This window comes from Nansenia antarctica, assembly GCF_963989245.1.
Source record: "Nansenia antarctica genome assembly, chromosome: 7".
NCBI classification, from domain to species: Eukaryota; Metazoa; Chordata; class Actinopteri; order Argentiniformes; family Microstomatidae; genus Nansenia; species Nansenia antarctica.
The window spans coordinates 26,503,289-26,527,001 of NC_137677.1; positions in this window are offsets into that span (position 1 = coordinate 26,503,289).

A 23,713-nucleotide genomic window follows, 5' to 3' on the forward strand; every position below is an offset into this window, starting at 1 on the left:
ATCAAAAAACAGCCCTGGCATTTGCGACACAACAGCCCTATTTCCAAACGCAACACGCAGCTTAAATAGACACATTTCCAACACAAGGAAAGAGAGACACAGAGAAATCTGTGTGACTATAGCTATAATATGATAGTAACATTCAAACAATACCTCCAAATCCAGACCAGTCTTCTCTGTCCAGGATCCCGCAACAATTTTCTCAGCAACACCCCTGGGCAACCAAGAATAAAACTAAGTCAAACAAAGAAGTACACACCTCCTACAGGAGAGAAAAAAGGAACAACATTCGTACCTCTGCTGCTTCAGAACCACTTCACACCATGCAAGTCGGTCGATCATGCTTATTTGCAAAAGTTCAATGAGGAGGATTTCTCTGTGTCTCTCTTTCCTTGTGTTGGAAATGTGTCTATTTAAGTCCACTCCAGCTTTCGGGAAGCCAATCCTTTCTGAATGTTGGACAAACAATCAGTACATAATGCATGCATTGCCACAATGCCTCCTGATTGAACACAAGTCTTTAGAAATGGCAGTAACATTAGACAGGTCAGGGGACCGCCAGGACACACATCATAGGCAGGTCAGGGGACCGCCAGGACAAACATCATAGGCAGGTCAGGGGACCGCCAGGACAAAGTTCATAGGCAGGTCAGGGGACCGCCAGGCAGGTCAGGGGAACGTGACTGCCAGAGCAAAAAATATTTGGGGCAACCTTAATAGTGTTCTGTAGGCTTCAGAGGTGAATCCCCTTGGAGTTTTGAAATACTGCGAATCTAGAAAGAAAATGTCTTTCTGGTGTGGCCTCATTACCTACAGGGAATAACGCATTCTGGACAATAAGCAAAAAGGACACTTTGGGGGTAATACAATAGACACAAACTCACAAGCAAATGGCATATGAAGGTTAAAGCTGAGAAATGCTCAACTACATTGTATGTCTTTATAGTCTACTACTGTGGATGTCATATGTTGCATATAAAGTTATGCTCTGTATATATATATGGGTATAGTACACTTACACACAGGACAAAGTGGCCTGGAACCCACAGTGGAAGGATAAGGGCATCCTTCTGATCAGCATGTTCCTGTTCAAAACCATGTACTGCATTTATCATTTTTATCCAACACTTAACTGGGATGTGCATGATTATGAATTACATGATAATTTGATGAAGTCCTTTCTCATACATGTAGTGTTTTTTTTGGCTTAGTGTTAGGAAACCATTTCATTTACCTTGATGAAATCAAGTAAAAAAGAAAGAAAGAAGGTATTTAGGACCAACACAGCTAATGTGCTGATGTCCCATGAAGGGCATGCCAATTGTAATGCTGGATACACTGTTGTCTACATAGCTGTTTATCTTATTCAAATACCGGCTCAATCATTTGACTTACTGGGAAATGGCTCATGGGATCACAGTTGTGGGGCTGGACCCACGTTGCGGTTACATGAAGGTCAGCAATGAAAACCTCCTTTCCCTGTAGAATTCAAGTGCATCTAAAATTAGTCAATGCTAGAAAATGGTACGTAAAACCTATGGCTGAGTTCCAGCTATCTATTAAAATCACAACAAGGCATATAAGCCACAACATTACCTTTTCATCCAGTCACTTCAACAATCAACTATCCTTAGTATAAACATTTCTTGCATAAATGATTTGAAAAAAACATACCTTCATAGTAGCCATTTGGTGAATCAGCCTGAGGCAAGCGTTTCCTGCTAAAATAACACAAATTCTGTCTGTGACCAAATATATATATGGGCCTAACTGTAGAATCCATTGCTGGAAATGTGTTTATTTGGTTTCCACCGTCGTAAGGCGATGACGTAGTCTATGCAAATATGCAGGCGCGGTATGATGACGCGCTCCAACCAAATATGGTCCATCAAGCTTCCGGGTGATAGGCGTGATGTCCGCAGCTGGACCCTTCTCGCAAATTCGCCAACGGGATGCATGGTCTGTCGGTATTAGATGACGAGACGATGACGTGGCTTCTGGAGGGGTGTCCAGAAATATAGCCCGGGTGAGCCCCTCAACCAGGTCTCGGGGAGGTAAAAGGGTAGCCCCTCGGCCCCGAGCCTGGTGGAGTGGAAAACAACAACCCATACGCCGAAGAAGAAGATGTGTTATTGCTAATTAATTGTTGTTAATTAAATCATCATATGTGGTTGTGGTATCGTTCATGTTATGGTAGAAATGTTCAGTGTGATTCTCTCATTTCTTTGAGGCCTTTTTGTTAATGATTAGCAACGTTTGTGGGAGCTGATAGTATCATATTTTTCCTCATGAAATGTTTAAAGTTCACTTTGAGTCAAGAAATAGGGTCAGGGTGTCTTAAATATTATTATTATCTGACTGACAATCTACCTAAGGTATAAGCTACTTTTTTGGGGCACTAAATAGGATAAATGACCTTGCATTTTAGACATACTGTACCTTCCTGAAAAGATAAGAGCCTGTCTCTGAAACAGTCTGTCTCTATAATAGTCTGTCTCTATAATAGTCTGTCTCTATAATAGTCTGTCTCTATAACAGTCTGTCTCTATAATAGTCTGTCTCAATAATAGTCTGTCTCTATAATAGTCTGTCTCTATAATAGTCTGTCTCTATAACAGTCTGTCTCTATAACAGTCTGTCTCTATAATAGTCTGTCTCTATAATAGTCTGTCTCTATAACAGCCTGTCTCTATAATAGTCTGTCTCTATAATAGTCTGTCTCTATAACAGTCTGTCTCTATAATAGCCTGTCTCTATAATAGTCTGTCTCTATAATAGTCTGTCTCTATAACAGCCTGTCTCTATAATAGTCTGTCTCTATAATAGTCTGTCTTAATAACAGTCTGTCTCTATAATAGCCTGTCTCTATAATAGTCTGTCTCTATAATAGTCTGTCTCTATAACAGTCTGTCTCTATAATAGTCTGTCTCTATAATAGTCTGTCTCTATAACAGTCTGTCCCTATAACAGCCTGTCTCTATAATAGTCTGTCTCTATAATAGTCTGTCTCTATAATAGTCTGTCTCTATAATAGTCTGTCTCTATAATAGTCTGTCTCTATAACAGTCTGTCTCTATAATAGTCTGTCTCTATAATAGCCTGTCTCTATAACAGCCTCTCTCTATAATAGTATGTCTCTATAATAGCCTGTCTATATAACAGCCTCTCTCTATAATAGTCTGTCTCTATAATAGTCTGTCTCTATAACAGCCTGTCTCTGAAACAGTCTGTCTCTATAACAGTCTGTCTCTATAATAGTCTGTCTCTATAACAGCCTGTCTCTATAACAGTCTGTCTCTATAACAGGCTGTCTCTATAATAGCATGGTGCTCTCTAGATTGAGGTAAATAAAAGCCATGCACATTAAGTTCAGAATATATTTCAAGATCCTTCTGCTTGTTTATAAAGCTCTCACTGGCACAGCACCAGAATATGTTCAAACCTTTCGCTAGCAGATCAGCCCAATAGAGCTCTCAGGTAATCTGACGCTGTTTTTTTCTGTGTACCACATGTAAGGTGGTGAGGCTGCATTCTCATTTTATGCTCCCAAATTGTGGAATGCACTGCCAGTTTACATTAGGAATGCAACCTCAGCAAATATGTTCAAGTCAAGGCTAAAAACCCATCTTTTTAATATTGCCTTTAAATGACTAAATAATTATAACAATTGTATATAACAATTGTCTATAACAATTGGAGCACTTTGAGCTGCAACGCTTGCAGGAAAAGCGCTATACAAATAAAAGTTATTATTATTATTACTGTACAGCTTTTACACTCTTTGATTATGAATTGTTTTAGAGTGAATAAAGCAGAATCCGCACACTGAAATCTGTGCAAAAATCATTATTTTATTGCAAGCTTTCGGTCATAGACCTTCTTCAGGCATAAAGCAGTGACAAGTGAATGCAGGAGTATAAAGGGTTCAAACAGCATCACTTTATTAGCCAATGCACAACACACGTGTCAAATATTTCACCTAATGGCTAGACATCTGGGGAATTGTAGTCCTAGATTTAGTGGACTACAAAAACACGTACACAACTGAACTGAACAGAAATACAAACATAACACTGAGACAACAAACTATAAGTATAAGAAAGTGATCTTAAAACTGTAGTTTGTTACATTGAGGCTCTTCAACCTTTAAACTTTCATAACATCAAAAATAAGAAAATCACATTTAAACCCCCCCCCCCCCCCCCCCCATCATTAAACAATGTCAATGTGTCCACACAGGACAGAATGGCTTCTCTCCTGTGTGTATTCTCTGGTGCCTCTTTAGAGCGTCTGCGTGACTGAAACTCTTCCCACACTGGGAGCAGTAGAATGGCTTCTCTCCTGTGTGTATTCTCTGGTGTCTCTTTAGTTGTACTGCCTGGCTGAAACTCTGCCCACACTGGGAGCAGCAGAATGGCTTCTCTCCTGTGTCTATTCTCTGGTGTGTCTTTAGGTGTCCTGCCTCACTGAAACTCTTCCCACACTGGGAGCAGCAGAATGGCTTCTCTCCTGTGTGTATTCTCTGGTGTCTCTTTAGGTGTCCTGCCCGACTGAAACTCTTCCCACACTGGGAGCAGCAGAATGGCTTCTCTCCTGTGTGTATTCTCTGGTGTCTCTTTAGTTGTACTGCCTGGCTGAAACTCTGCCCACACTGGGAGCAGCAGAATGGCTTCTCTCCTGTGTGTATTCTCTGGTGTGTCTTTAGGTGTCCTGCCTCACTGAAACTCTTCCCACACTGGGAGCAGCAGAATGGCTTCTCTCCTGTGTGTATTCTCTGATGGCTCTTTAGGTCTCCTGCCCGACTGAAACTCTTCCCACACTGGGAGCAGCAGAATGGCTTCTCTCCTGTGTGTATTCTCTGGTGTCTCTTTAGTTTGCTCATACAACCAAATCTCTTTCCACACTGAAGACAAGAGTGAGTCTTCTGTCCTCCTTGAGTCTGTGGTTGTGATTTAAGGTGAGTTGGACAAATGAAACTCTCACTGCAATCTAAACAGTGGTGATTCTTCTGTCTTGAGCTCCTCCTCCTCCGTCTGTGTTGTTTATGGCTTCCTGATGCGGTGGAGCTGGGCTCCATGTCTGAGTCTGGGTTGGAGCTCTCTCCTGTAAGAATAGGAACATATACAGGATTAGAAACAACATGAGAACAAGTGCTGCTTCCATAGACTCAGCAGTGCCAGAAGTAACACCACATCTCTGGAGTGTTTCTAAAATAATTTATTGCAGCTTATATATTTAGCTTTGGGTATCTGATTAATGGATTAACTGAATCTGTCATAGCTAGGTAGAGTTTGATAAGGACTCCAGGTGGACTCCATTGGCCAATATGGCAGAACCAGGGAGAAACAAATGAAATCTTTGAGAAAGAAGATACAAGAACACAGTGTCTCACATAGCCACAAGCTAGCAGAAGAAATAGTAGAAAAACAAACAAAACAAAAAACAGGGTGAAAACACTTTGGAGTCAAACTTTCTGAAAACACAAGAGGAGTGTCTAGCCTCCACTAAGAATGTCTTCAATATAACATATTATATTGCCAAACATAATAGACCATACACAGATCACCATGCAGAAAGCCCTTCTTAAACTCAGACATGCAATTGATACCATTCCTGTGAGTAGTGCAGATTGGGAAAGAGGTTTTTCAGAAATGAATAATGTTGTCACACCTTTGCGCACACAACTGAGAATTGAAAACACCTCAGCTCTTATCTTTATTTAACTAGTTGGACCCCCTCTTGAGTGTTGGAACCCCATGAAATATGTAAATAAGTGGGTGCCTACTAGAAGATCTGCTAGTCGTAAACTTGTTTATATTTGTGTGTGTGTGTAGATGGGCAAATCTATATGTATATATGCATGCAGACATGTTTGAGAGGGAGGGGTGGGTGGAGGGGAGGGAGAAAAACAGAAAATATTCATGCCTTTTTCAATGTATCAATCTTCTATACAGTTTGTATGTCTTGTCTTCTGGTGTTAGTAACGTTAGCTATGTAGCTGGCTAGCTACGGTAGCCTATTGTCATTGTGGTGCTCACACCTACGTTATCTAGCTCGTATCTCGCATGCTACGTTAGCATCAATTTAGCTAATCATAACATAGCAGCGAGAGTAACGTTAGCTAGCCATGTAGCTACTAGCTAGCTATGTGTTGTGGTGATGGACAGACTTCTAAATGGCCAGGGTTTTTCCTGCATAGAGAATTATGAGGCGGCGGCCGTCATATTTCTAGCCGCCTCCAGCTCTCGACAAACTGACGGTCGTATTTTCTACAAGCGTTGCACTCGGTGGATTTCTGTCATTTCTAACTGCAATTGCGGCACTGCGCCGTGGTGGCGGGGGCGCTGTTTCGCAAATAAGTTAGCTTTCGTTTCTGCTAGCAAAATAGCTGATAGTATGTTGACTGCTCAAGGAGAATACATATTTGAAAGTACAGAATGCCTGAGAGCCTTATATTGCATTATATTACATTATATTTTGAATGGTCATCTGGTGCCTGAATATTGTGTTTTCCTTTACATAAATAATTCCACCATAAATTGATGCAGAAAGGGCACAAATTGGTGCATATTAATTCACCAGAAAGCAAGAAATTAAGTGTTTGATGTTAAAGGACCCCCAGACAGCCCTGCTTCATGGGTCCCCCCCGATGTCAAACACCACTGGTACCACCTCCGCCTCATTTTGAGCCAGGAAAAACCCTGATGGCCATGTTGGCATTCAAGTTGGCTAAACATAGCAGTGAGTCTGCCCTGTGTCTGGGGCTGTTTGACAGAGGCAGTTACAGTAGTAGTAGTAGTAGTAGCAGTTCGCCGAATTAAAGGTGTCTGTGTTTAATTGCGGGCCCACAGACAGCCCCCATACATCAGCTGATCATTTAAAGGGGTGGCCGTCTGAGTAATGTGCATGTCATACGCTGCTTTGTTTTATAAGAGCAGCAGCTATTACCCAGAGTGCTTTATATAGACACTGTTAAACAGAGAGAGACAATACAGCCATTATTTTGAGGAAAATTAAGTGATACATTAATCGAACAGTAAAAAAATATATTGTTAGACTAATTGTTAAATTAGTCGTGAGAGTAACCAAATAATCGCTAGATTAATCGTTAGAAAAATAGTCGTTAGGGACAGCCCTATCAATGACGCAAACAACTTGAGCCAATTCATTGTCACATGCTCATTAACCTAAACGAGCCACTCTCTCATGCTTGTTAAACTAAAATATGTCAGCAGTGTGTCTGGTGATATGTGTTTATAACCTTAGGACTCCAGTTCCCAGTATGCACCAGAAGTAGGGGTGTAACGGATCACCTAAGTCACGGATCGGATCGTGTCACGGTTTTTGAGTCACGGATCGGATAATTTTTCGGATCAACACAAAACATACAAATAAAAATAAAAAGCTTTTTCCTCGAATTCTGTAAAAACACCACTTTTACTGTGTAAAACCCAACAACATTCAAGATGTCAAAACTGGTATATATATATATGTGTGTGTATATATATATATACATACATAACATATTCTACACTCAAACATTAGGCTACATATTAAACAGAAACACACATTCAATGTGTGAATGTGCAATAATACTATGTGCAATATGACAACCCTCGTGCACATAAGGTTCAGAGATAGGAAATGTTAGGATATTTATAGCATAGCATAGAGTACAGCACAGTGTTTTATTTGTATAGTATAGTATAGTGGATAGTGTATATAGCCTTTATTTATGTAAACCAGCTCTTTTCCCTTCTTGTTTCTAGTATTTTTTTCCTAGCACCAGGGGAGCCCCCCCTCACAAATTTCGTTGTATGGTACCTGTACTATATCAATGACAATAAAGACCATTCATTCATTAATTAATTCATTCATTCAACTTAAATGATGCAGTAGGAGAGAGGGAGGAGGCACCTGGTTGCAGCAGTGAATCACTGGGCTCTTTAAAGCAGACAAATAAACATGTTTTCTGCTACTTTTAACTGTATAATAAAGTGAAACCTTACTTTAAACATGGTATGAAAAAATTGGCTACATTATCAGAAGTTATCACGCTGCCTTTTTCGTGCCTCCCGTCAACACTCCCGTCAAATGTGTGGCCATGCTCGTACGACTTTCTCGTTGCACAACGCTTAAACACCGTAACTTTTTTATCAACCACACTTCCAATGACACTGTCCGTCATTGTTATAATTGACAGAGAAGCCAAAGTGTTCCCATACATGGGATTTAAATGACGAGGGAGGCATTTCGAGTTCTTCTCTGTCGCCAACATTAGCAGCACTCGCCATGAAACACTTGGGCTGCGTTCGTAAATTTGCTCTGAGAGCGCCGGAGAGCACACTGGGTCCGACGTCATAAAGGGACCAAGTAATTTGATTGGACAAGAGGCGTTCCATGAATGCTGATCAGATTCCAGAGCGAATTTACGAACGCAGCCTTGTTGTTCTGGATTTTTTCCCCCATTATCAACCTATCATTGCGCTTTAGAGTAAAAGAAAGCACGCAACTGTCGCGTCTATCTTTTCATGGCAACTCTACATTGTGATTTACAAGGGATATTAACTAATATTAAGTAATATTATTACTTGGTTACATTTTGCAATTGATCCGCGGTACACATGCGTGCCGAACCGTGGGGGGCGATCCGTACGGATCACGGATTATCCGTGATCCGTTACACCACTAACCAGAAGCATGTGCAGAAGTTGCAGATACGCAAATGTTATCTGTGTTGGAGTGCCACTTGCTTTGGAGCCAAGGGCTCTGAACAGAGCCACAAGCCATAGTGGTTGAAATCTTTCCCTATGAAATGGGACAACCCTTCAAGACCCTGATACGTCATCAGTAGTGTCATAGAAAAGCATTGACGCTCGGTTTTACACTATTAACGGATCAAAGTCATCAAACAAAAAAGAACAATGCTTCATTATCAGACCATGGCAGAATAGGTGATCTGTAGGCTATCATCCTGTGCTCCTACCCTGCCAGTCTGCACTGAGATAGGAAAACCATGCAAGAACTTCGCGGCTGAACTTAAGGTAAATTTCAGGCATCATCTGCCATCAAAGGGGGGAATTAGGGCTGCAACAACGAATCGATGAAATCGATAAAAATCGATAATGAAATTCGTTGGCGACGAATGCCATTATCTATTCGTCGTTTTTTTTTTCTTTTTTTTCCGGGTTTTGTTTCCATAACAAACCTACTTCCAGTTGACGCACGCCACGCTGTCTTGCGGCCGGTGTAGGCATCGCGAATCATAGCGAATCATAGCGCTACCTATGGCCGGAAAGGGCAGAACCTATGACCGGAACCGGAAAAGTGGGAAAATCCGGTACCTACACCGGCGCGGTGGCTACATTTAAATCATGCTACTCAAAAGCCTTGAGAGTGAAGCTGTCTGCTGTCTGCTGTCTGCTGTCAGGACATGCTAGTGAGTTAGCTAGCAGGGTTAGCTCGCTGCTGCCGCTAGCTGACTGTCACTACGCTGCTCGTCCAGCTGTAGTCTGCGTAGCTGTGCTGATAACCAGAGCAGTAACTATGTTTCTATAGAGGAGGGTTACAGCTAACTTCCTATTGTTTTATTATATAAGTCCTGCTGGGCTCAGCCCTTCCATGGTCTCCTGCTCTCCATGCAAATGCGTTAGTGTGAGTTCTGGCGAAGCGTCAGCTAAATGACTGTAATGTAATGCGATAGCCAGTGAGTGCTTGCTCGCATTCATGAATTCAATATTGCATGACAAGTGTATTTAGCTAGCTGGCTAACGTCAGTGGTAGAGCAGAGGTGATAAGCTAAAGGCTAGCTAGTGGTAGCCTACCAAGCTACCCGTGAGTTAGAGTGAGGCACTGACTGTAGCCTAGCCTATTGTATGGAGTGAGAGGACACATTGCATTGTTTTGGAGCATATCTGTTATATAAAAACATTAGTGTCTTGTCTGTAGCCTATATTGCACTTTGGGTTACTGACCTTTACATTAAGCAAAGTTATTACCTAAAACAATGCATGTATTGAGCTAGAGTTCAACTACTTTATTGAAACAATCTACTGCCATAGTCCATGGCCTGTTGTTAAACCTTTGATGTAGCAAAGCCTTTTTTATTTATATTATTTTTTATTTTTTATTAATACTTATTCATTTTGCACATGTATATGTATAGGCCTGGCTGATTTAGAAAACATAAAATAAAATGTGCAAAATAAATCATTTTTTCCCGTTTTCTTTGTATCCGATTAATCGATTAATCGGAAAAAATAATCGGCAGATTATTCGATTATCAAAATAATCGTTAGTTGCAGCCCTAGGGGGAATGCAACATGAAGTATGTCAAAATGCACCAGTATCATGCACAGATCAGCCTTAAAACATGTAACGTTAGATAGATAACATTAGACACGGAGGGCAGATTTATTTTCATGGCGTTCCGAAATTCGATGTGACAGGAACGCTGGAGAAACAGCCGCTGTTAGTCAGAACATGATATAACCCATCAATAATATTACATAATAACAACTGCTTGGATTAGATTGCGTGTTTTGGTTTAATAAGTGCCATAGCTATAGCGTCATATGCCTAGGTCCTAACGCGTGACTATCATTCACAAATCAGCCTAATGTTTGATAGATAACTTTACATCAAATCCATCACCCGCTGTCAAACGACACATGTAAGATTATAATTTTTTTATTTTTTTAAACAGGATTGTACATCTGAGAAATGTGAATCGCGCTCCGATGACATGGTGTATTTCTATGGGGAGGCTGTGCCTGGCGCTTCTATTGGACTGGGACGCCGGGGCGCTCATACAATCTCTGCGTTTGTTGCAGAGGAACAGGGTGACAAACGCACAGATACGAGTGCTCCATTGTCTTGCTTTTGGTAGTCTAATGGAAGTGCCCAGGTAACAGTTTAGCTATTATTGTCCTCTACTGCTGAGCACCAAAACCCTCAGATCTTAAACTTGGCTGAAGCGCGCTGGACTTTGGAACGGTGTATTTCTATGTTAAGCATAGGCACAGCACATCGGCATATATTGGTTATTTTCAGTTATATATTTTTGGTTATGCTTGTTATAAAAAAAAGGTCTACAATGCATTGAATGACATTAAACTAAGATAATGAGATAATTTTCATAATTTTTCAAATCTTTATTACCAAGTAATCACAGAGTAAAAAGTAATGACATGTGTGGTTGTCTTCCGCATTGCCTAGAGCGGAATCAGATTTCTGTAGATGATTCGCAATTAGGGCTGCCACAAACGATTATTTTCATAGTCGACTAGTCACCGATTATTTTAACGATTAGTCGACTAATCGGATCATAAATTACAGCTTATCGCACAATTACTCAATCGCTCTTATTTAGCTATCATCTTCTAAATCAGCTTCTAAATTTAGCTTGAAGTTGTTAGTTGTTGTTGTAGGCATGTGCTAACTAAAAATAAAGACAATTAAAATGATTGTTCACTCAAAAATAGATATTTTAATGAACTTTGCAGATTTATTTCTGGCATCACTTGCATGTAATGTAATGTAAAGAGTAGTAGAGGGTGCAAACTGCTGAGTAAAATGAGGTAGGCTAGGCACTAGGCAACCAAAAGAATACAAAAAGAAAAATAAATACTTGTACAGAGTACAAAAGTTTTGCTTTGCTTCACTCATCTCATAGTAGAACGCGCCTTCTTAGCACTGTAACGTTAAGACAACATTTTTTGCTATTTGATAAGTATCGCTTTGATGACAACGTAAAATAATGTAAGAAGGCTTTTAACGTAACGATATCGTTAGCCAATAACAAGCTAACTAGCTTACCGAGACGAGCCATCGTCTTCCTCGTCATCTGCCACAACGTGCTTCCTTTTTAGATGCTCGCGCATCATAGACGTGCTGCCATGATAAGCGAGTTCAGCTTTGCAAATTTTACATTTTACATTCTTTTTTTCAACGTTGTGGTTGAAATGCTCCCACACTTTAGAGGTACGAGGACAGGAAGACATTTCTCTGTTTGTTTTTCCGGGGAAGTCACGTGTGCCCCGGATGACCGACACTGCGCATGTACATCAAAGACACTGGGAGACGCTAGCCAGTGGCAGCTTCAGGGAAGAAAAACGAATGCTTATCGAATGAAATGAATGGTCTTTATTGTCATTGATATAGTACAGGTACCAAACAACGAAATTTGGGAGGGGGGGCTCCCCTGGTGCTAGGCAAAAAAAAAAAAAAATAATAATAAAAAACGCTTATTTCAGCTCAAAAAAAACATGCGACTACGGCGATTACCAAATATGTCGGCGACGATTTTGGTAGTGGACGTCGTCGTGACTAGTCGACTAATCGTGGCAGCCTTATTCGCAATGCATCCTGGGAGGTAGGGTTATGGCTCCGAAATCTAACGTGGTCCCAAAAAATCTCCAAACTGAGCCGTGGATAGCCCTCCCCCTCCCCCCCTAGCCCCCGATGAAAACATGAAACGGAGCAGGAGGGGTGAAACAGAGTCATAGGGGTGAATTGGGATCGGGCCTTACTGTGCATCACGTAGCAGAGCATGGCGAGTTTGAAAAGCTGACCGCAGAGAAGGAGAAGAAAAAGGCAGAGAAAGTGTACAGACACAACTCGGCCAGCCTAGCAAAAGGTTTGTGGAGATTTTAAAAAATACTTTTAAAACATTTAGGCCTAGGCCTCGCTTTATCGGATGCTCTAAATGTCAATTGTCTCGTCCATACTAATTTTCTTTTTTTTATTATCCTATTAGTATTAGGCTATTATTTGATAGGTATCGGCAGTACATCGGCCGATATTTCTCATAGATTATCTGTGATCGGTATCGGTGGCAAAAAACAGTATCGGGGCAGAAGTGACAACATCTCTGGGGTCTGTAGAATATAATGACTGAACACAGAGTTCAAGAGAGACTTATCAATGCCACAATAGAAGAGACCAAAGAGGCACTGTCAAACTAACTATTGACTGTTACAGTAGTACACTATTAACACCATAGAGCACTGACTAGGAGTTGTCCAATGAATACCATTTTAACATTAGCAAATTCATCACATGAACTTACCACCCAAATGTGTGTCCTCTATTTCCTCTCCTATCACATCTTTCTGCACCACTTTTCCTCCTTCCTCCTCTTCTTTCACCATCACTTCTCCCTCCTCCTCTTTCACTACCACATTCTGTTCCAGTGTTTGACTGCAGTCCTCCAGGTTCACTGCCACCATCTCTGGACCCCGCTGTGTGCTTGTCTGGGCTGGAGAACCACAGCCAGAACCAAGGGAGTCTGTGGACTTGTGTTCAGACATGGTAGCTGGGCTGTGAGGTGGTTCTGTGTAGTAAACAAAGGAAGAGGCAGACATTGTGGAGAGTTAATTTCACAAACATACAAATGACCAGAAACCTAACAGAAGATATGCACTACTATGAGATGCTGTAGTAAAGTGTCTTCCACATTGACTGAACAGAAGAACAGAAAAGGTGGTCTGGTTTTCTAAGAAGAATGAGAAATAAAAGTATGGGGTTAGCTTACCAAACGGGTACATACACCTTACGATCAGTGCCTGGGCCAGCTCCATCTGACCCTAACCCCATCACTGCCTGGGTCAGTCTGACCCTAACCCTATCACTGCCTGGGTCAGTCTGACCCTAACTCTATCACTGCCTGCGTCAGCTCCATCTGACCCTAACCCTATTACTGCCTGGGTCAGTCTGACCCTAACCCTATCACTGCCTGGGTCAGCTCCATCTGACCCTAACCCTATTACTGCCTGGGTCAGTCTGACCCTAACCCTATCACTGCCTGGGTCAGTCTGACCCTAACCCTATCACTGCCTGTGTCAGCTCCATCTGACCCTAACCCTATCACTGCCTGTGTCAGCTCCATCTGACCCTAACCCTATTACTGCCTGGGTCAGTCTGACCCTAACGCTATCACTGCCTGGTTCAGTCTGATCCTAACCCTATCACTGCCTGGTTCAGTCTGATCCTAACCCTATAACTGCCTGGGCCAGCTCCATCTAACCCTGACCCCATCACTGTCTGGGTCATTCTGACCCTAACCCTATCACTGCCTGGCCAGCTCCATCTGAGCTCCCTTGAGTGGCGTGACCTGGCGGTGGTCTATATGATAGTTTGTTCAGGTTTGTGGTTTTTGGTTGGTTGGTCCGGTAACAGAACCAAAATGTGCGCACTCGTTCACACACATTTATCAACAGTGATTCACACCAATATTTCTCAATAAAAACCAGACCATATGAAATGTAAAGGAAAGGAGGGAAATGGAGAGAACTATCTAAATATCACTTTCCACTCATCATAACATTAGACAACTTCATAACATTAACTTACCATCCAACTCGCCATCTATCTCCTCCATATCCTCTACTCTTTCCTCCTCTTTCACCATCATGTCTTTCTCCACCACTTCTTCTCCTTCTTCCTCTTCTGTCACCATCACTTCCTCCTCCCCCTCTTTCACTACCACATTGAGTTCCAGTGTTTGACTGCAGTCCTCCAGCTTTACTGCCACCATTTCTGGACCTCGCTGTGTGCTTGTCTGGGCTGGAGAACCACAGCCAGAACCCAGGGACTCTGTGGACTTGTGTTCAGACATGGTAGCTGGGCTGTAAGGTGGATCTGTGTAGAGTAAATAAAGGAAGAGGCACATAGTGGAGAGTTAATTTCACAAACATACAAATGACCAGAAACCTAACAGAAGATATGCACTACTATGAGATGCTGTAGTAAAGCGTCTTCCACATTGACTGAACAGAAGAACAGAAAAGGTGGTCTGGTTTTCTAAGAAGAATGAAAAATAAAAGTATGGGGTTAGCTTACCAAACGGGTACATACACCTTACGATCAGTGCCTGGGCCAGCTCCATCTGGCCCTAACCCTATCACTGCCTGGGTCAGTCTGACCCTAACCCTATCACTGCCTGGGTCAGTCTGACCCTAACCCTATCACTGCCTGGGTCAGTCTGACCATAACTCCATCACTGCCTGGGTCAGCTCCATCTGACCCTAACCCTATTACTGCCTGGGTCAGTCTGACCCTAACCCTATCACTGCCTGGGTCAGTCTGACCCTAACCCTATCACTGCCTGGGTCAGTCTGACCATAACTCTATCACTGCCTGTGTCAGCTCCATCTGACCCTAACCCTATCACTGCCTGGGTCAGCTCCATCTGACCCTAACCCTATAACTGCCTGGGTCAGTCTGACCCTAACGCTATCACTGCCTGGTTCAGTCTGATCCTAACCCTATAACTGCCTGGGCCAGCTCCATCTAACCCTGACCCCATCACTGTCTGGGTCATTCTGACCCTAACACTATCACTGCCTGGCCAGCTCCATCTGAGCTCCCTTGAGTGGCGTGACCTGGCGGTGGTCTATATGATAGTTTGTTCAGGTTTGTGGTTTTTGGTTGGTTGGTCCGGTAACAGAACCAAAATGTGCGCACTCGTTCACACACATTTATCAACAGTGATTCACACCAATATTTCTCAATAAAAACCAGACCATATGAAATGTAAAGGAAAGGAGGGAAATGGAGAGAAATATCACTTTCCACTCATCCTAACATTAGACAACTTCATAACATTAACTTACCATCCATCTCCTCCACATCCTCTACTCTTTCCTCCTCTTTCACCATCATGTCTTTCTCCACCACTTCTTCTCCTCCTTCCTCTTCTGTCACCATCACTTCCTCCTCCCCCTCTTTCACTACCACATTGAGTTCCAGTGTTTGACTGCAGTCCTCCAGCTTCACTGCCACCATCTCTGGACCCCGCTCTGTGCTTGTCTGGGCTGGAGAACCACAGCCAGAACCCAGGGACTCTGTAGACTTGTGTTCAGACATGGTAGCTGGGCTGTAAGGTGGATCTGTGTAGTAAACAAAGGAAGAGGCACATATAGTGGAGAGTTAATTTCACAAACATACGGATTACCAAAAACCTAACAGAGGTTAGGTACTACTATGAATTGTTGTGCTAAAGCGTCTTCCACATTGACGGGGTTGCGGCTTGATTCTCTACCCCTCTCTCTGAATGGTGCACTCTACACTGGATGGATTTAAAAGGAATAGACTGGTCTAAGCAATATGGTGAACTCTCGTGCTAACACCAATCAAATGTTTTTGAATGCGCCCAGGATTCGTAACCAAGGCTAAATCCTGTTTCCCTTTTTCACCCCTACCCCTTGTTCTGGAGAGCCACTCTCTTTTCGGCTTGCCCCTCAGAACAGTTGCAAGGGATAGTGGTTGAAAGCTTCCCCTATTAAATGGGATAACCCTTCAAGTCCCTGATACGTCATCAGTAGTATCATAGAAAAACATGAACGCTGGCAATTCTACATCAGCATACTAGCGATTTTTTGTTATGCTTGTGATAAAGAAGAGGTCTATAATACATTGACAGGACATTAAACTAAGATAATATGATGATTATCATCACTTTTACAAATGTATTAAAGAAGAACATAATGACCTTTGTGGTTTTCTTTTGTTGCTTGTGCGTTCGCCACTATCTTACCGATGATTCGCAAGGCATTCTGGGAGATTTCTCATAACACTAGATTTGGAGTGTGCCTCTGAAACAACTCTGTTTGGAGGGCCATGTAGCCCTAACACTTCACCCTACCCCTCCATCCCGACAAGAATCGGGACACTCTACCCCTACTTGTGAATGTGCAAAATGGAGGGGTAGGGCAAAACTGTAGGGGCAAGGGGTGTGTTGGGATTGGGCCTTACCATCTACGATCTAGCTACAGCTACATTAAAGTCAGCGTGTCTAGCTACAGCTACATTACAAGGTTGCTCACTTTATATAATAATACAAGGTTTCTCACATGATATAATAATAGCCATTGAAACGCCTCCTTACAGTTGTAAAGTAGAACGTAGTTCGCTAGCTGCTTAGCACTCTCCATAGCTTGACATTGAGAGCTAGCTAGCTAGCATATCCATGGTGTTTCCATGTTCAAACGGGTTGAGGACGCAGAGGCATTTAGAAAAACGCATTTTGGTGCTCAGCCCGGCTAGCATCCCATATGCCTCAGTCATCAAGATCACTTGGTCTTCACATTAAAACGGAGTAGCAGCTAGTTGCAGCCTTGAGTGTAGTACTGTAATAAAAACTAACCTGTTCTATGGAGCTTTATCTCCGGTTGAAAACGGACGCTTAGCAACGTCCGTAGACGGTGGTTCTCCTCCTGGCAACGGGAGACTTCTCCTTGGTACTCTGACATCGTTCTTTCCACCGCCCCGAATATCTCAAAAGCTGCCGCTGTTAATCGCTCGGAGATAAACACTTTCAACTGCTGTATCTCTGCCATTCTGATATCATAACAGTCTAAAAGCGATCTGGTGGTCAACACATGTGAACTTCCTGTTTCCGCGTCTTCTTCTTCGTTTTTTGGGGGGGATTGGCGGTTGGCAACTAACTTAAGGCACATTACCGCCACCTACCGGACTGTGTGGAACGTCAGATTGACAGGGGAAAGAATTATAGAAAATGGAAATAATAAGCAAAATTGGGGAGGGGCGGTGTTACATTTGATCTATTAATCCAGTTTCTTTCAAATACTTTATTATCTGGTTGTATACTTTAAATGTGTTTCCAAGTAAACTCCCTACAGTAAAACTTTCTGAATTGCTGATTTCAGTAGCTTTCTCTGTTCCTCATATTTCTCACATTTCAGCAACATATGCTGAGCAGATTCCTGGTTATTACAGTGGCACAAATGCCAGTTGGGTGTTTTCCTTTTCTATGAAGTGTGTCATTCAATCCAGTGTGACCTATCCTGAGACAGGAAATGACTGTCTCTTCTTTCCGGTTCCTGCCCATCCTACTTCCTATTCCAACTTTCTTCTGAATGCTATACAAATGTCTTCCTGTTTCATTTCTGTTCCAGTCTTCTTGCCATAATTCCTGCATGTGTGTTTTAATGATTGATTTTACCTCAGCTTTGCACAGTGGAATATCCATTTCTATTGTTGTGATTTAAGTGACTGCTTAGCTAATATATCTGCATCTTCATTTCCTTCTACCCCTACATGAGCAGGAACCCAAACAGAGCCAACATATCTGTGCTATATATTCCATACATTAACTGATGAATCCTGAAAATAATATCCTGTCTGCAAGATTTCAAAGATCTAATACTAGACAATGCTGCCCGGCTGTCTGAAGCAATTAATGCATTATTTACCCTGTTTATCTACCAACCGTTCCAATGCTGTCAAAATTGCTAGCAGCTCCACTGTGTATACTGATAAATGATCGGTGGTTCTTTTTTAAATTCCTGTCTTATACTGAGGGAGATATACTGCAGCTCCTGTTCGGCCTGTCTCTGGGTCTTTTCACCCATCTGTAAAAATTAGAGCCTTGTCACTGTAGTGCAGACCAATATAGTTTTGTGCTATGTTCCCAAACTGTGCATATTTAGACTTCTTTCGAAGTTTTGGAGTATCAGAATGTTTAGTGCTCACAGATATTATGGTCTTTAAAGGGATGTTTCAGCCTATTTTCATGTTTAGGTGAAAATGAATTTTACTCTGAGTTGTTCTCATAGGCCAATAGTGAAATGAATATGAGGAGAGCTAGTGGGCAGTGCTTTTAAATGTGTGTGTGTGTGTGTGTGTGTGTGTGTGTGTGTGTGTGTGTGTGTGTGCGCGCGCGCGCGTGCGCTCGCCTATGTGCATGCAACCGTTTAAGAGAGAATGCATTATACCTATCGAATATGTTAATGGTTGAAATAGTATTTTATAGAGTTTTACCTTGTTTAATCTTGCTTGTGTTTTTCTGCCAACATTAAAATTACATTTAAATGAACCTTGATTCTTGAGTCTATGGATAAACATTTTGGCATACATTGAGGCCCAAAAGAATGAATGATTATCAGAAACAGATCTAATTAGTCCAGGAGCCATGGGGTTGAACCTTGGTTTGTCGGGTAAAGTTGCTGTTTCTTGTTGCTTGGGGATACCTCTTCAAAATACAGGAGGGTGCCTGGTGATATCCCATGAGCATTTTCAGATATTAACCCTGCAATCAAGTACGTTTACTTGAAGGTAAATTGTCCACCACCCTTTATACCAAATCCACAGACAAGAATAGCCTGTTACATGCTACTAGTGCACATCCGCCTCCCCTCAAGAAGGGTCTACCATATTCTCAATTTCTTAGACTGAAACGTATCTGTAGTAATCCATCAGATGTACAATAACTTTGTCGATAGGGGTTATCCCAGAAAGTGGCTTGACTCTGCCCTAACCAAACCAGAATCCCAACCCAGGGGCACAGACCACTAAGAAATATTAATGTACCTGTATCACCGACTATAACCCTCTTATCAATGATGTTCTCACATTATAGATCTCGAAGCATCAGGGACTATATGGTGAAAGCAGACTGTTACATACCACCACAGCACCACACAGGGCGTCTTGATGGAGTGACCGGCTTCTATCCTTGTCGTCACTGTGTAGCTTGTTATCACTCTAAGAAAACCAACACGTTTAAGAGTGCAGTCAATAACAAACAATACACTATCAAACAATTTGTCAACTGCAGCTCTCCAAATGTCATCTACATGATCTTGTGTAAATGTAATCTCCAATATGTAGGAAAAACATCTAGACCAGTCCGCACACGTATAATAGAGCATATGAGTGCCATTAGACGCAAGGACATTAAATCTCCAGTTGCCAGACATTTCATGGAAGCCAGTCACTCGACAGCAGACTTGACATACATGGTCATCCAACAAGTAAACAAATCACGTAGAGGTGGAGATCTTGACACCAGACTCCTCCAAACTGAATGCAGATGGATTTTCTATTTTCAGTCTGTTAACCCAGGAGGCATGAATGAGGACCTCTCCCTCCAGTGTTTCCGATAGGACTCCACCGTCTCCCATTCAAATGTATCTTGTCTGCTATGTTACCTACTAAATGTGCTATATTTGTTGTTTGTATGAACTATGACAGATTTACTATGTTACCCCTTGGTCAACTTGTAGTTATGTATTTACATATATATAATGTCCAAGTTAACTTGCCTCTTTATTATGATTATTTTGTTATTTTTCTATGTCAATGTTTTTTCATTCATTCGTGATTGATTGGTTGTGTAATCCTGATGACCCTGATCATCAACACCTGTGTAGGCCTGTGGCCCTATCATAATATCATGTCTGTCTGTTGCCCGGTGACACTGATGATGGTCGTATGACCGAAACATTTGTCCCGCATCTTGCACTTTTTGCACCTGAGCACTTTGCAGTTTTTGTAGAGTATGACAAAATAAAGATAATTTTTTTCTAAATCTCTGTCTAAGGAGTTTTTCCTTAAAGTTATTGCTGAGTGCGAGTTTCTCTACTCTCACTGTCCAGATATTAACCCCTCCATGCCCAAAGTGCCAAAATCCCAGAAAAATAGGTATTCATGAGATTTCATGCAAAATACTCAAATAAAATGCATCAAATTTGCTTTCTCCAATGTTTATTCATGAAGGAGGTCATGTAAAATGTACTGTATTTATTTTTTATTTAAATAAATAAATATCTTCCAAATTAATGAATAGTAACACTTTCAGGCCATACCAGCAAAACACACTTAATGACAATACAGGTCATGCTGGATGAACCTTCCTGTTTTTGTATAAAATGATAACTGCACAATTGCATTTGCATCACAGTAACCTATTTTTGTCTCCATCAAAATAGCAAATACCGTCTTTGTTACCAGCATTGATTAATAAAGCAAAATAGCATTCATGAAATGCTTAACAATTATTTGTATAACATAACAAATATGGTCTTTGTTACCAGCAAAACGGATAAATAAAGCAAAATTGTATTTGGTCTGAACAATGTATGTATAAAATGATAACTGCATAGTTAAACAAAACACATTTGGATCACAGTACTTTTGCCTTCAACAAAACAACAAATAAGGTCAAAATAGTCAATGCAACAAGTCATATCCAAAATATTGGCACTTAATCAATTGATCAATAAGATCAATAAGATAACTGATCAATAAGATAACTGATCAATAAGGCAGGGGAGCGTTTTGTGGGGTTATAAGGTGAGGGGGGTGAGAAGTTATTTAAGAGACAGGAAACAATTTGTGAAGTTGGGAGAGTATTCATCGTCATGCTTGGACATTGCTTGTGGCGTCCCCCAAGGGTCAGTATTGGGTCCGAAATTGTTTATTCTTTATATAAATGATATTTGCAAGGTATCAAAAACATTAAAATTAGTACTATTCGCAGATGATACACATATTTTTTGTTCTGGGGGGAATTTAAAGGAGCTAATGGAGATGATTACTTCAGAAATGTGCAAATTAAAAAGATGGTTTGACATAAACAAATTATCATTAAACCTAAGCAAAACTAACTACATGTTATTTGGTCATTATAAAATGAATACTCAAGTACAGATACAGGTAGATGGTGTGGACATTGAAAGAGTTCATGAAATTAAGTTTCTTGGTGTGATAATTGATGATAGAATAAGCTGGTCATCTCATATAAAAAATGTCCGAAATAAACTGTCAAGAAGCATTTCAGTACTGAGTAAGGCAAGACACGTTCTGGACCATAAATCACTCCACACTCTCTACTGCTCACTGCTTTTACCATATTTAAATTATTGTGCGGAGGTTTGGGGCAACACTTATAAATGTAGACTACAATCACTATTAGTATTACAAAAAAGAGCCATAAGGTTAATTCATAATTCCGGTTATAGAGATCACACAAATTCATTATTCTTAAAATCAAAAACATTAAAATTCACGGATCTGGTCCACCTTCTAACAGCACAAATAATGTATAAAGCAAATAACAACCTACTCCCTAGGAATATTCAAAAATTGTTTTTTGATAGAGATGGGAGTTATAATTTGAGGGGGGAGTTAAATTGAAAACATATTTATGTACGTACAACGTTAAAACGTTTTTGTATTTCTATATGTGGAGTGAAGCTGTGGAACGGATTGAGTGTGGAGCTAAAGCGGTGTCCAAGCATGACCCAGTTCAAAAAGCGGTATAAAAAATGGTTTTCACCAGGTACGAGGAGGAAGAAGGGCTTTGATAGTTGTTGTTTTCACAGATTATTTGTTTATTTACATGATCTGTTTTCTATTGTTGGTCAATATGTAAATATGTAAATAAATGTGATTTAATTTAAAATATATATATATTATATTTATATTGAAGTCAACTGCTGTTTATTAATTATTAATCTCTGTTTATTGGAGAAGGGGTAGGATTAAATAAGCTTATGCTTCTTCCTACTCCTTTTCGGACATGTGAAGTAAATAGTGTTTTTTGTTTTGTTTTTTGTTTTGTTTAGTTTTTTCTTGTTTTTGTTTTGTTTTGTTTTTTTCTTGTTTTTGTTTTGTCTTTTGTTGTTATAACTATTTCTCTCTGCACATGTTCGAAATAAATGCTTTCATTCATTCATTCATTCATTCATTATAAATCCTCCTCCTCCTCTTCGTCTGTGTGTGTGTGTGTGTGTGTGTGTGTGTGTGTGTGTGTATGTGTGTGTGTGTATGTGTATGTGTGTATGTGTATGTGTGTGTACGTGTATGTGTGTGTGTGTGTGTGTGTGTGTGATAAATATAATTGTTAAATCTCCGACCCAATCATGTCATCATCCATAGCTTTGATTTGGCCACAAATATTAAACATGCCATCGTTACATTTACCTGAAGTTAGTAGTGGCTGTATAAACAACTCTGGACCATGTATTATTACAGTTTCTCCTGATCTATGGACATACAGGTTACATACAGGTTACATACGGGTTACATACAGGTTACATGCATGTTATGAAACCATCTATAATGTGTACTGAACTATCCCTTTAATTAGTGTGCAGAGGAACGTTGTGGGTGAGTTCCTGTAGCGTTCCATGTGTGCATGGGGGACTGACAGTGTTGTGATTGCCTTGTGTGCATTCTGGTGGAGGTGGATTTTTCAGAATTAGACTCTGTCCAAAGTTTGAGTCCTAAAAACCTTTAGTAAAAGTTCGTGAATGTATTAGTTTTATTAAAAAACAAAGATGAACCGGAAATTCTGTTGTTTGCTACTGGTCTAGTCTATTGCAAACTAAAACTGTTAAGTTAAAGGTGTCACTGATGTAAACGGTTACAGCTCGAAGTGGCGGTGAGGTCTGGAAAAATATTGACAAGGTCCTTAAAAAGTCTTAGAAAGGTATTGAAATTAACCTCAAGATTCCTGTATATACCCTGTTGTAAGAGCTGGCGACAATTTGCATGTCAACGTTAGCATTATCTACTTCCCTGGATCTAAAACCAGAGTACTATACAACAAAATGTTTAGCATCTAACCAAAAGTGCAAATAGTGATATAAGAACATGATATACTTGCCTAAAGCTCTTCAAAATAAAAGTCACCGATATCCTATTCAAACAACATATGAATCACATAACAGAGCAGTTTACAAATATATGGCAGGTTAATCAACATAAAATAATAATATTAAAATAATTTCTTGGGGTTCTTTACAAGGCTACTTGAATAATTTCCTTTGTCTACCAGTGTAGGCTACTTGAATGGTCCTGTAATACGCGATTCATGTGGCCAGAGATTATTTTGGGCGACAGTGTTAAAACGCGTCTTTGGCCAGAGATCAGATCCGTAAGTGTGTAGAGTTGTGTAGGTATACTA